Here is a 15169-nt window from a genome sequence, read left to right on the forward strand (position 1 = left end):
CACTGAGAGCTCCCGCATTCTTCGTCAGGTCGTTTGCATGACAATCATCAAGACGTGACCCCCCGATTCCCGCCCACCCCCCCCCCCACACACGCTCCCAACCCACTCCCTCCCACCCCACAGCACACCGCAGCTCCTCCCCCCTATTCTCATAACCCTCCAGAGAAAATGTATTAATAGCCAGGATACCCAGGGAAAGAGGAAAGACGGGGGTGACAAATGCCGAGGGAAAAGGGCAATTGGAGTGCTAAAGACATGCAAATCAGGGGTGGGAGGGCGATACTACCTATAAGCAGAGGGCATTTAAACATTATGAAATGTGTGAACAAGTGCTGCCTGGGCATGCAAATGCTGTAAAGTAGAAAACAGCAATGGCCCTATGAGGAAAATGAACAGGAAATTAGCAAATGAAGTACTGAGAAAGTCTACAATACATCCGAGTATAAACTGTAAGCAAACACAATACAACTGAGAGCTGAGAGACTGCCCACATACAATCCGAACTAAAGAGGCAGGGAAAAAAGAACTACCAGCTGCCACAGTGTCCTTCTGTGTCTGCGGTCATTAGTTTGAATCCCAGCACAGCTGGCTCTGTTAGGGTCTTAATTCAATGGACCAAGGACAGGTCTCAATTGTACAAGCCATTTGGTGGTGGGGCTTGGTGGGGGTAAGAGGGTGGTGTTCTACTTGTTTAAAAGAAAGAAAGAACGAAAGAAAGAAAAGAAAGATGGACTAGATACAAATTTTTAAAAATAATACAAACAATGTCACAGGTTTTAAACCAAGTGCCTGCAGCCTCTGTAAGAATATTCCCAATAATTCCAAATGGAGACTCCTGTCTCTTCCCAAGACAAGAGGAAAGCATGGGACTTTTTTTTTTTTTTTTTTTTTTTTTAAGAATCTCTCATACTCACTGCTTTTTACATTGAGTAAAAGATGGGGGGGAGGAGGGCAGATCTCTTAAGGTGTTGTTTACCTGAAGAAATAACCTTTAAAAAGATTTTTTTTTCTTTTGCTCTTTTTCAAAGGAAAGTTTAATGTTAACTGGGTATTTGCATTCATCTCTTTGCTTATAGGCCATTATTATGCTTTAGGAAGAGATATTTTAGTTGTTTATCACAGAGGAAGAGGTACATCTCAGCCCTTTAAGAAGTAATGCAAAGACATAAAGTGTATATTAACCTAAAAAACCCAGTTTCTTTGTTTCCAGATTTTGGGGGGGGGGGGAGCAGAATATCTTTTGGTGACATCTTCTGAAGCCCACATATTGGCCTGGAATGTGGAGTTCAGGGAATTCTAAATGGGGGCCCAGTAGTCTCAAATATTCAGTTCAAAATGGATATCAATTATAGTAATTATGGTTATAATTAGATTAATGAACCATTTATGCCCAAACTCCAAGTGCAAAAACTTCAAGACCTGCTGATGAGGTGCCCTAAAAAGAGGGGTTTACGTAAACAAATCCCTATTAGGCAAAGTAAATCAAGATAAGGAACCTCACCCCAGGCTGGATTAGAAGCTAGCAGGCATCTTTCAATCACAGCAAAAGCCCCTAATCACTCAGGAACCACCTCTGTGGTTTCGCATTAGGGAAAACTGCTCCCTTCAGAGGTCTGATGGCAATACAAAGGGTGCCCCCCAAATGCTCCTGGCTAAATATTCTTGATGCTTGGAAGGGGGTAGGGGAAGACACAGCAAGATGATGCATATAGCTTCAGTTTCTGCGAATCACATTGTAACTGCAAGACCATAATAACTGCTACTCAGTAAAAACTAGTTATGCCAACCATGCATTAGCTATCACATTGAGTGGAGGGAAAAAATTCAGTATTTTAGTCTTTTGACCTTGTTCCAAATAAAGAAATAATTTAATGTCCCTTTTCCAGAGTATTAGAGGGCTGTTTCCAAACACAAGCTTTCCTTGCTTTTCCTATTGCCATCACCTCCCCCTCCCTCCCTCAAGGTTTAATGCCACCAGAAACTGTAGAAAATGATTGTGCCCAGTATCCAGGTCATTATTGTTTAATCAATGCGTCTCTGGAGCATGAAAAAGGTACCTAAGCCACAGCTATTGTTTGGATTTTCTTTAAAAAACAAAATAAAACACACACAAATAACTATAGTCCTATTCCAAAGCTAAATTAGACAACCGTACTTCATGATCCTGTTTTGCCTTTAAACAATGTGACTGTCCATGCCTAATATTGTATGTCTGGTCTACCAGAGACATAGAGATCAAAGGTCATATTTAACATTCAGGAGGAGGGGCGGGTGCAGATTAATTAATAAATTAATACAGCGACGCCTTTTATTGCTGGACTCCAGCATTAATAATCTACTTTTACAATCCCAACGGACAGCAAACATTTAAGAGAAAAAAAGCCAGAGAAAGAGAAAGAACAATCACTTACCAGTCTCTTTTTATTTGGGGAGCCTTAGAATTTGCAGACGCTGCTAGTCTGCCTTTAATTAGTTGCACATCACCCCCTAACACAAAGAAACACAAATCCAGATGTGTCTTGGCAGCTCCCAATTACAACTTTAATACTTGTAAACAAACTGTTGGGGGGGGGGGATAAATAAATATGCGGATCAAAAAAAAAAATACCTGTAAATGGCTTTTTTTTTTCTTGTTGCAGAGAGAAGGAGGAGGAGATGGTGTTAGTGGTGGGGGTGGAAGGAGGAGGAGGTGGGGGGAGAGGAAAGAGCCGAGTGTGAGTGTATGTGTGAGAGCGCGGGGCTGTTCTCGGTGGTCTCTCCTCTCCCAGCGCGTTGCTCTCCGTCCGTCTCCAGTCGCTGTGTGCGAGGGAGGGAGGGAGCCGGGGAGCCTCTCTCTCTCCCCTCTCTCTCTCTCTCCCTCTCTCTCACCCTCCCCCCTTCCCTCTCTGTTTGTGTGTGTGCGTGTGTGTGGTTGCTGGGGGAGGGGAGCGCGAGAGAAAGGCGAGGGAGGAGGTGTGGAGGCTGGGGGCGGGGGCGGGGGCGGGGGGGTGATTGGCGCCGAGGTGAGGAGGACGCAGGGACGTGGACACCTACTGATGATTGGCTGCAAATTACACGGGGAACAAGAGGCGCACGCGGGCCGGCGCTCCCCTTCACAAATCCTCTCCTCGGCGGAGGAGCCACGTTTCCCTGCTCGCCTGCCGTTCGCCCTCCCTCCCGGCGCCCGGCTCTCCGGCTCAGACGCCCAGCACCGAGGGCCGTTGATTATTTTCTTTTGCTCTCGGAGATAATTGCTTGGAAGGGATGGAAAGAGGGCGTTTCCGCCGCTCTCTCTCGGCGTGTGCGTGTGTGGGGGGTGGGGGGAGCGTGTGCGGGTGTGTGTGTGTAAATAAACTTGTCTGGGTTTTCTGGATGGGTTGAGGAGAGGAGTACAAGAAACAGAAAAGGTCGCGTTTGTTTGAAGAATGCTCTTAGTTCGCACCCTGCCGCATGGCTTTTAAATAATTCTGCTGTACCTAGAAAGACTTTTTCAAAGATCTTATCACTTGGGGCTTTAAAGTAAGGGAAAACGGATCAGGTTTCTTGTTGTCCACATCTTTTAAATATTTGTATACCAGAATGTAAAAAATTGGTGATGTGACGCTTGACCGATCTCCAAATCAATCTCAGTCCTTCTCTCCCTCTCTTCTTTCTCCCCTCCCCTCCTCGCCTCTCCTCTCCCCTTTCCTCCTCTCACTCTCCCTCTCTCCTCCAATCCCCTTCTTTTCTGTTCCATCTGGTGGTTCCAAGTATTAACTCAGATTTTTAACTTACTGCCCTATTTTTAATTTCAAACTTTGCTCAAACAAAACTACTTTTATATCTGCATTAATTGATTTTATACTACTATGACTTCTTGACACTCAGAGAAAGAGCTTAATAATGGACAGATAAATCTTTTACCACAGGTCATGTATAAATAAAACTCACTCATAAATGCAGCTATGAATTAACTTTTTCACTGCTGCCTTCAACAAAATGAGATATTCCTGGATTCATGCTATCCTACTATTGAAATGAAGTATGCTCTAGTGGAAATGGTTATGAAATAATATATAAAAGCATGAATCTTTTTTGATAATAATTTCCTAAGACCGGCTAACATTAAGCTACAAAAGTAAAAAAGAAAAAAAACTAGACTGTTTAACGTGGTGTTCTAAAGTTTTGTATTAAAATTCAAACAATATTCTGAAATAAGGCAATAGTGTATCTTCAGCAAAGGAAGAAAAGTATCATAATGAGTTGTTTCTTTTATAATAACAAAATACTGAAAAGATATTTTAAACCATTTTATATTTGAATTTTCAAAAGATTGACCTTGACCATATCAAGATTCTGCCAACTATACAGGATTGATTATTGATAAGACGTTAAGAACTGTGGTGTGTATAAATGAAGTTGATGTCCCAAGAGTGGGTAACTACTGAAATGAGGGGAAGATTCTTTCATGACTCATTGATTAATATGAATGTTTTGCTGTTTTTTAAACATAAAATAAGTTGGTTATAAAATTAAACAAACTGGCTATCTGGCATTTACAGACAAAATAACTGGATGGTTAATAATTACTTAAATTCACTCATAAGATTTTTTATACTTTTGTTAATTCCTTGTAAAAGCAAAGAAGGCCATTTTCTTTCTTTCTTTCTTTTTTTTTTTTTTTTTTTACTTTTTTGAGCCTAGCATTGTAGAAAATTGATCAGCAAAATGTAGGCACTTTTTAATGAATGAAAACATACTGCAAAGCTGATAGATTCTTAACCATCTTTTCAAGATATTTATAATATCAGTCCAATAATAAAAGTTTTGAAGTTCGTAAATAGTTTTTTAAAATCAAAACACTATGCTTTCTCATGCCATATTTGCTTTCATTTTCAGAATACACCAAGCTCACTTCCAAAATGAAACTCTAAACAAATGAGAGAAAATAGGCACCAAATTCCAAAGAATTTTATTTTCTAGCTTATAAAGTAAAAACTCCAGACCATTTAGGCTTAATTGGTAAGAGATGCTATTAATGACCCATCTGTATCAGATCTGTGCTAAGTGGTTTGCAGATACTTTATTTTAATATATATTTATGCACTAACCATATGAGGTAATTATTTCCATTCTTACAAATAAGTAAATTGAGGCCCATAAAAATTAGATAACCAAGATTGAGTCTTAAATTTTAATGTATAACAAGGCAAAATCTGCACCCAATCCTGTCTCCAAAGCCTTACGCTTCTAATCTTTATCCTAGTCTATCAGTAATGAATTAATTAATCAATAAACCCTCTCTGCATACTAGAACCTTAGTTTTAATTATGATCATAGGCCTCTAATTAATATGACAGTAATTGAACATATAGAACAAATGATAAAATATACCTCATGGCTCTGATATTACATCATCGTCTTTCGATTAGGGAATTGATTACATCCTTGGCCCAATGGGATAAAGACAAATATCTCTTTTCTGGTCTACCTCTTATCCTTTATTATTATTATTTGTTATACTAGTTTTGCCACTTGCATATCTGTCATGTTTCACACCAGTCCTTGTCCTATGTTGTGATGTGTCAGTGTTTTGTAACAATTGCTGAGAACACTTAGTCCTCTGTTAACTCTTCTTAGGAATCCACAGTTCTACAAGTGCTAAAAGTTAAGGTTTGTTCCCTCTGCAAAACGCCTGCTACAGCTTCTGATTACCTGAAAGTGGGCCTTTCCTCTGCTTTATGTGTTTTGTGATCTGAAGCAGGAGTACAGGGGCTTCATTGATATCTTCATGGGAAAATGCAAAATTACAACTTGAGTATCACCTGAAAAAGTATCTTCTCCTCTGAAAACATTTTGTAATGTGCTATGAAATATCATTAAAGCATTGCTGCCTTTCATCATGATCAGTATCACCATTATCCCGGAATCTCTAAAAAGGTAGCATATCTGTCCTAACAAAAAGACTCTGAAATGTATCAGCACAAAAACCATAGGAGTATATTTTTTGTTTCTGAAACAGCCCAGGGTGGGAATTTCAGATCGGAGAACCATTCTCCTCTATGAGTGATTCATGGTTCCAGTTTCCTTCTATCTTGGCACTTTGCTGTCCCCAAAGGACTGCTCACCAACTACAAGGAGCAAGCAGAAGGGCATGGAGAAGGCACCATCCCTTCTTAAAGACCTTGGTCTTGAAGTGATCCACAGTGCTGCAGCTCACATGCAATTGTCAAGAATTGTGACGTGCCACGACTAGCTGCAAAGTTTGCTGCACAGTCACTTCCTAGATGTAACTCTATTACTGTGGAGTAGAGAAACGATTTTGGTGGACAGCTGGCAGTTTCGCACACAGAGTAACACTAAAAGGAGAATAACCGGCTGGAGGGGTTAAATAGTCCACACAGCCCAGAAGTGAACTTAAGATTCCTCCTTCCCTAAGAGCATTTTTGCTGATTATCACCCTGAGAGATTACCATTAAGAGCAATCTCAATGACTTTGGGGGAAAGTTTGGCAACCAGGAACAAATTATGTTTCTTAAATACGTGTAGGACATCCAAACTATGGTTAGAATATTCAAACAAGAATTTACTAAAGAACAAAGAAAGCATAAGTAACCGAAGCGGAGGAGATACCACAAACATAAAATAAACTTAAAGATAAATTGTAGTCATTAGCAGCTTACTCACTGGTGTTTTCAAAACCCAGAGGTACCATTTAACCCTCCAACCAGTAAGGTGCTCCCTATTAATCGCTAAAACTATCCACCATCCAGGTTAGGAAAGGTGAGCAGAGCTCTCTCACCTAACATTGTAGAAGCCACCTTCCCAATTTGTGTTTACAGTCTCTGAGAACTGCCTCTTTCCATCGTAATCCACACTGTGAATAATAATACAATAACTATATCCTTCACAGAAGGAATATACCTATAAAATGGATAGGGAATAATTTTTTTTTTAACTCTTCTTTGGAGCTACCTGAGATTTTTATTTCTCTGTCTTCTTTACCAAATTTGAGATCCTTGGTATCAGGAATTGTGTCTTATTCAGTTTTGTGTCCCAGCTCATAGAAGCTTGGCACATGGTAAGAGCCTAACCTTCTGTGCCATGCACGTTGAAGGAAAGTAGCACACACAAAACATGGAAATAAGCTCTCTGTTGCCTGTAGGATAAAAATGCAAAATTCATAAGATGGCATTCAAAGCTCTTCTCTGATTGGCCCCATCTTTTGAATCTCATCTCTTATTATACCTTACAAGAACTCTCTACCCCAGCACATCCGTTTCTTCCAGACAACATTCCTCACTTTACCATGACCTTATAAAAAAACAAAGACGAAAACAACAACAACAACAACAACAACAACAACAAAACCCTTTACTTACAGAATCATAAACTAAGAGGAAGTACTGCTATTTATATAAAAGAGACTTTTTTGCTTGTGGCAAATTATTCTATTATAATGAAATAATATTTTTAAATCCCTTAAGTGAACATATTTTAGAGAATTTTTAGAGATTTTCTTGGTGACTCAAGAAGTGGAATTTGATCAAATTAGTTCTTAAAAATCAATATTCTGCACACCTGTTATTTTCTTTCACTTTTAATTAAATATCGATACATCATTATCACAATGCTGACCTTCATATTCAAAGCTGGTACTCTTAACCCGCCAACAGTAGGTCATGTGCTTTGAGCTGTTTTCCAGCAATAATAAATTTGTCTTAAGCTATCTACACTCTCTGGCCTTGTCTTTCTAATGACTAACAGGAAGAATTTATGAAATGGCTGGCCACCGTTAAGGATAAAATCTGTGACTATTGAGGGTAATGAAAATAATGGGTTCACAGGGTTAAACCCATTACCTTGGCCTCATTAGCACCATATTCAAATCAACTATCCTCATAAAGTACACACATTCACCTATTTTTACATACAGTCTGGGCACTAGACAGAAATGTACCAAACGCTCTTCTGGGCATTGATTTTTAGTATCGTTCTTCACAAGGTCTAATTTGGTCTAGGCCCACTCTTATTTCTTTGCGGCACTCCTTGTTATATAAATTCTCATTTCTATAAAATTACATCTTTGAGACTCCACTTTGAGACTCAGCTGTGTAACAGTTGTCCACAAACACAGAATCCCATACAAATGAAATAAAAGCAGGCCAGAAAGGGAAGTCTCCAGAAGAACACTTCTTCCATAGACTTCCTAACCGGCTTGATTTTGACGAGATACGGGCTTCCTTGTACTTTACCATAACTACTTGGTATGTTTTGTTCATTGGAGTATTAGAAAGCACAAGCAAGAACCTTACAGATTTTTTCAAAGTATTCACTCATAAAGGAAATAATGGTCAATTTTGGTACAAAACACCAAGTCATGGTAAGTATCTTCCAGACACCAGCAAATCTAAGCATAGTTTTGCAATTTGAGCCCCAAGTTTCTCTTTAGGGTCTCTCTTTTTCTCTGCTTGGCAGTATCCAGGCACCCTTCATTGGCCCTTCTCCCAGGAAAATTTGCTTCAGGCATGGAGCTGGGTGCTTTCCTGAAAGTGTATTTCTTAAGATAGATAAGTAATGATAAAATCCTATAAAGTTTGGAAATCCTGTGAAGTTTGCAAGTGTGAGCTGACCAGAAAACACTTCATGCACCTCTGTCAGCAAGCACTCAGTGTCACAGTGGCCCGTGCTTCCTGACGACAGTCCAGAATGTGGCAGCCTCTGTTCCTTCTGTTTTCAGCCATTCTCTTCTGCACACAAGTCTTACCTGACAGGATTTACAGAACACTGGCACGCAAGTAACAGAGTCCCCTCTCTCACTCCCTCTCTTTATTCTCACTCAAAGCCTCAAACCCAAATGTTCTCCTTTGCTCAAAGACAAGAGGCAGGCTTTTGTTTAAAATGAATTTATATGCAGAAACTGGACATTTTGTAAATAGGCTTGTGATCCTTCAAATCACCAGACAGGACTTGCCCAGTTAGTCAAAGCAAACAAAAAAAAACCTCCAAGAATTTTAATAATGAGGTTATTTCTAAAATTTGCTTTTGTAAAGACATAAAATTAGGCTACGACCATCATACTTTTTAAGCTCTATAAAATTTTGAAATTAAATTTATTTTAAACCGTTTTCTATTAAGCAATGTTCACTGAAATCACCATTTTTGAATTTGACATTTTTAAAATACAATAAAGACATTTTTTATAATATGTTTGTGATTTTTTTTCTACTGAGCTTGAGATTTTGATGTCCAATGTAACCTGGATAGCCCCATTTGCAATTACATTTCGAATCAAAACCTTTTTTTTTTATGCTTGCTTTTTAAAAATGTATGTTTCCACCATTTAGTTTATCTTTAATTAACCCTTTTCAGAATAAAAGATTATTATCTTTCTTTGTTAAGATGAAGAATTCAGGATAATATCCCTGAGTTGTTAATGTTCAGTCCAGGAAGGTTTTTTTTGTTTTGTTTTTTTGTTTTTTCCAGTGCTGACCTTTGTTATGCCGTAGTTATAGCAACAAGAAGAGTTCCTTCTGTCTGTCTGTTGTGTTCTCTTTCCAAACTAATGACAGTCTTTTCTATGCTGCTGTGTAATATGGCGAATGCTTTATGTGCATCAGTTTCTTGATTTATTGATGTATTTAGTGAAACCAGCAATTTAAATGGAAATATTTTAAATAAATGAAATTAATTGAAATGGAATTTGCATATTATGTGTGTTTGTGGAATATGGCTCATTCATTTAGGTATTTTTCCATATTGTCTTTAAGCTTCCCTAATCAACTTGCAGTTTAACTTCTCAAAGATCTAATTTATTTATCCTATCATTATATCCTTAATCTAAACACGAAGAGAGAGAGAGAGAGATTGAAAGAGAGAGCTAGGGAAGCCCTCCTTAGGGGAGTGATGTGTTGTGAGAACATATAGGTTGTCTGCCAAACTGGGCCACACAATCTTCCTATGACCTTGGGCATTCTAAGCCTCATTTTACTGATCTGGAATATCAGTTTAATTATAGTAATTACCTATCTCACAGGGTTTGTGAGGTTTAATTAATGTTAGCAAAGTGCTGGAGCTATTTAGTAGAACAGTACTATAAAAGGCAAACTACCTGAAAATCACAACTGCTTCCTCCCCGCATAGTACTTAATTTTCTACACTACTTTTCTCTTCAGCCTTAATATCACATTTATTGCTTTTTCCCTCCCCTTCAGATCTCTATCCGTGGTCCTTCCTACTTGAGACTTGCCGTGGATGAAGCACATGGCCTCTGCCCCACTTCTCTCAGGTGTACCATTTCCCCCGGGAGTTGAAACATTCTGGAACCCAATAGGAACAGGAGAAATGTAGTATCTGAGTGGCAGTGCCCTTCTCTTAAGTCAGAGTCTACAGTCTGAATTTGGGTCTCAAACACCTTCTGCTTGGGTGTTATTGGAGTTAGATTTCCAGTCTTTTTCAAAGATTGAGAGATCTGAAAGCCCTGTGTCTACATTCCCTTCTGGAAACAGTAGCTGGAGCTGTGATTAGAGATGGGGTCTCTAGTTTGCCGGCATTCTTAGCACTCCCTATTATCTAACACTTGTCCACCTAAACATTGGAATTTGCAACTCAGGGCCTCTGAGAACATTAGTGCTAGCTAGCTGTTCACTGCACAACAATGCCTGGCCAAATGGACAAGTAGGGGCTGGAATCCAGCCCATTGCTCTGCTTGCCAAGCCATGTTCTGGTGGGTCTAATTTGCACAAAGGCATTCTAGGGACCAGAAGTGGCCTTGTCAGTATCCCAGCTATAAGTCAATTAAATAGAACAGTGACTGCCACAGTGACCTTAATTAGTATTAAAAAATTAGCATCCCGTCTTTGAAATTATACCCCACAAGACTATATCAAACTTAAAATCGTATTCCATTTTTGTATTTACCCTCTCATCTTGTGGACCCATTTGTACCTAAAACACATTCCAACATGAGCTACTCTTCAAATACGATGTAAATAGCATGAAAATTTTAGTTGTGTTAACTCACTGCGGCTGAAACAGAATTATATTTAATTAAAAATTAATAAAATGACCAAAAGCATAATGTGTATTGGATCGTTGTAATAATGTTATATTTCTTTCTTTGGGGACAACTACCTTTGAAATAGGGGACACTATTTATACCCTATTCTCTGTTAACTGCTAGCATTTTACAAGGGTAGCACTGCTTGAAAGACCAGTTGTTCTTACCTATTAGGAACTTGGCGCTTTTTTTTTTAAGTTTATTTATTTATTTTGAGAGAGACAGCCTGAATGGGGGAGGGGCAGAGAGAATATATCAAGCAGGCTCCGTGCTGCCAACTTACAGCCTGACGACCACGTGGGGCTCAAACTCACAAACCAGGAGCTCATGACCTGAGCCTAAACCAAGAGTCAGATGCTTAACCGACTGAACCACCCAGGCACCCCAGTAACTTGGTGCTTTTAAAATGATGATGATTTGATGGCTTTTCCTTTTGAATGTCTCTACTTTTAGAACTATTCTTTTCCTGTCATTTTGGCTATGCTATATAAGCAAAAAAAGAAAGTGAAAAGTGAAAAAGAAAGTTACCCAACGGCAACATTCATTGATTTACACTTCTTTCCCAAATTTCACGAGTCCAAAATTTGAACAAGGTCCCATGAAAGCTAACCTCTAGATATTTTACTGATCACTAATCTATTTGCAAGAGAATCCAGATAACTATATCTTTCCCTTATACAAAACATAATGTAACTTTTACTCTTCCACTATAGTGGGAAGGAAAGTTGTCAGATTTCTACTCACTACATGTAAGAGAAAATTACTCAAACTGGCTTAAATGATGAGGTCCCAGATAGGCAGGCTTCAGGCATAGAACAATGTGTAGTTTCAGGGTGTCATGGGTGGTACACGTTCTCCCCATCTCTTTCCTCAATCATCCCCATCACCTTGGTCTTCCCTCAGGCAGATTTCCCTCACAGTTACTGCTGCAGCAATTCCAATCATCATTTCCAGGCATCTCAAGGAAAGAAAAGGGCTGCCTTGTTTTGTGTCTATGTCTTTAGAGCAATAAAATCTAGAAGCACTAAGGCTGATTTCCACTAAGATCTCATTAGCCAAAATGAGGTCACATGTCCACACCCACACCAAACACTCTCAAAGAGAATGAGATTGACTTAGTCTTATTTTTTTATTTATTTTTTTTACATTTATGTATTTTTTGAGAGACATAGAGAGACAGAGCGCAAGTTGGGGAGGGGCAGAGAGAGAAGGAGACACAGAATCCAAGGCAGGCTCCAGGCTCCGAGCTGTCAGCACAGAGCCCGACACAGGGCTCGAACTCACAAACCGCGAGATCATGACCTGAGCCAAAGTCAGATGCTTCACCGACTGAGCCACCCAGGCGCCCCTGAGATTGACTTAGTCTTATGAGTATATACTATCCCAGGAGCTAGCAATGAGATCATCCTGAAGCATATGACGGTCTGGAGGATAAGAAATATCTAAACATAGAGCACCTGGCTGGTTCAGTCAGTTAAGTGTCTGACTCTTGTTTTTGGCTCAGGTCATGATCTCCCAGTTTCATGGGTTCAAGCCCTGTGTCAGGCTCTGGGATGGCAGTGTGAAGCCTGCCTGGGATCCTCTCTCTTCTCTCTCTGCCCCTCCCCCACTTTCATTATCTCTCTCTCTTTTTCAAAATAAATAAATAAACTTAAAAAAAGAAAAGAAATATCCGGGGTGCCTCAGTGGCTCAGTTGGTTAAGCGTCCAACTTTGGCCTAGGTTGTGATCTCACTGTTCCCTGAGTTGGAGCCCCATGACAGGCTCTATGCTGACAGCTCAGAGCCTGGAGCCTGCTTCAGATTCTGTGTGTGTGTGTGTGTCTCTCTCTCTGACCCTTCCCCACTCATGCATGTCTCTCTCTCTCTCAAAAATAAACATAAAAAAAGAAAAACAGAAAGAAAGAAATATCTGAACATTAATCATCATTCAATTGAGAAAGAGGAAGAAGGAGGTGGGGGACTGGATGGCTGTTAGTGAGACAAGTATCAGTGTCTGTTGTTGCCTTGTATAATTCCATTACTTTGTTTTTTCCTTCTTGAAAAGGTAAGCAGTCCTAAATCTCATGAATCATGCCAGATTATACATAAGGAGAAGTCAGTTTATGGATACTAACATTGTATCATGAGTAAAAATTAAAATTCCAGTTTTGACTCTGTAAGTAAGAGCTCATTTTTAGCCACATGGCTTTCTGAGCAAAGCTTTACCGACTTATTACTACTGAATCCTCTCATATTTGTCTCAGAACTTGTATGCTCTTCTATACAAGTCAAAGGGTATCTGAGCTCCAGAATAAGGGATAGGGTTAAAAACTCTGGATGTTAGGAGAAAGCAGAGAGAATGAGGAAATTAAATTAAGAGAAGTGGTGAAATTTTCATGGTATAGCACATCTATTTCCATAATTAAGTCTATCATGAATAATTTCCTCTTATACCTTCTGTTGGCCCTTACAACCATTACTTTAACATATTTGCAAGGTATGAGAAGCAAAATAAATAGCCAGTCTTTAAAATTTCAAGTTGATCCCCAAACTGACTCAAATTTGCAAAAATCTGGCATAATTTAAAAGTAAATAAATAGAAGCAACACTTAGCAGAAGGTTCCTAACATAAACAAAGCTGTGCACGTTTTGTTTATTTATGGGATCCATGCAAAGTGTCATATTCATTTAAAAATATTCAGCACAAGAGTGATTGATTTAAAAAATTGAATAGAATTAAGGACTATAAGCATTCTTTAAACCTAAAAGTTTGGAAAAGGGAGATTGACTAGTTTTTGTAATATTATACTTGGGAAAACATTTTTCTCCTTTACGTCTGTTCAGATTTTTTTTAAAGGATGATTGTGAGAAAGATAGTCACCATTTCTCAAAAGTGCATATAAATTGGGATGTGACAAACTCCACCCTTCATACAACACCTGAATGTTGCTCAAGGTTAAGTACTGAAACATAAGTATGAAGTCTCCTATATTAGTCTTTTTCATTCAAGGAATTTTTACGATGCTCCTAAAAGACAAAACAGTTTGAAATCCTTATCCCTGTGGGACTCACCTCTACTGCCATTTCTTTATTCAGCTGATGGCTATTCACTCTTCCTTTCCAGCCTGAATTATTCCCTATCATATTTTAATTGAATAAACATTCCTTAAACACCAGATATGTGCACAGCATAGTGTGTGAAGTACTGAGGGAAGGAAAAACTGCCCTGGAGAAACTAATAATCTGACAGAAAGTACTCAGATGAGGAGAAAATACATACACATGTACACACGCAGAGATCTAATGACAATTATCCCATTAAAAAAAATTATCCCATAAAAAATTTTTAATGTTTCTTTCCGAGAGACGGAGACAGAGAGCAAGCAGGGGAGGGGCGATAAAGACAGGGAGACACAGAATCTGAAGCAGGCTCCAGGTTCTGAGCTGTCACCACAGAGCCCTACGTGGGGCTTGAACTCACAAACTGCGAGACTGTGACCTGAGCTGAAGGTGGCGCTTAACCGACTGAGCCCCCCCAGGCACCACTATCCCAGTTATTTTTTAACAAGAAGAATTTAAGTGAACAAGTAAAGGGTAACATGAAGTGGACTCTGAAAACTTCTATATATCGGAAGGGTAAATAGAGGGTAAAGATAGCAAACAGGAATGATTGGATAATTTGAGGGTTAGGATGCTCTTCAGAAAGACCTCACAAAAGAAGTCCTCTTTGAATTGGAATGACTAACAAATGGAGAAGAGGAGAAAGAATATTTGGTGTAAAGGAAATAGTGTAAGCAAAAGCTGAGGGAACACAGAGTACACTAGAGCCCACAAACGGTGTGTTGTTGAACGTGACTATTGTAAAGGGTCTCCCAAGAAGAGAACAAGTGATGGGTAATGAAACCCTGGAAGAAGAACAGAGTCAAATTGCATAAAACCTTTAACGTTATCCTGAGGAAAAAAGCCTTGTTTGGTAGTAAAAAGGAGCCATTGAATGTTTTGAGTACAGGACATTTACTATCAGCACTTTTGTTTGTTTTTAAGGTCCCTCTGACTTCCACTGGAGAAGATGATTCGGAGGGAGGAGAGACATCATGTTCCTGGAGGGCATTTTAGATTCAGATTCCTGCTACAGAATAGAACAGGCAGGAGACCAAGCCGAAAATTTTTGG

This window comes from Panthera uncia, chromosome B1, assembly GCF_023721935.1.
Source record: "Panthera uncia isolate 11264 chromosome B1, Puncia_PCG_1.0, whole genome shotgun sequence".
NCBI classification, from domain to species: Eukaryota; Metazoa; Chordata; class Mammalia; order Carnivora; family Felidae; genus Panthera; species Panthera uncia.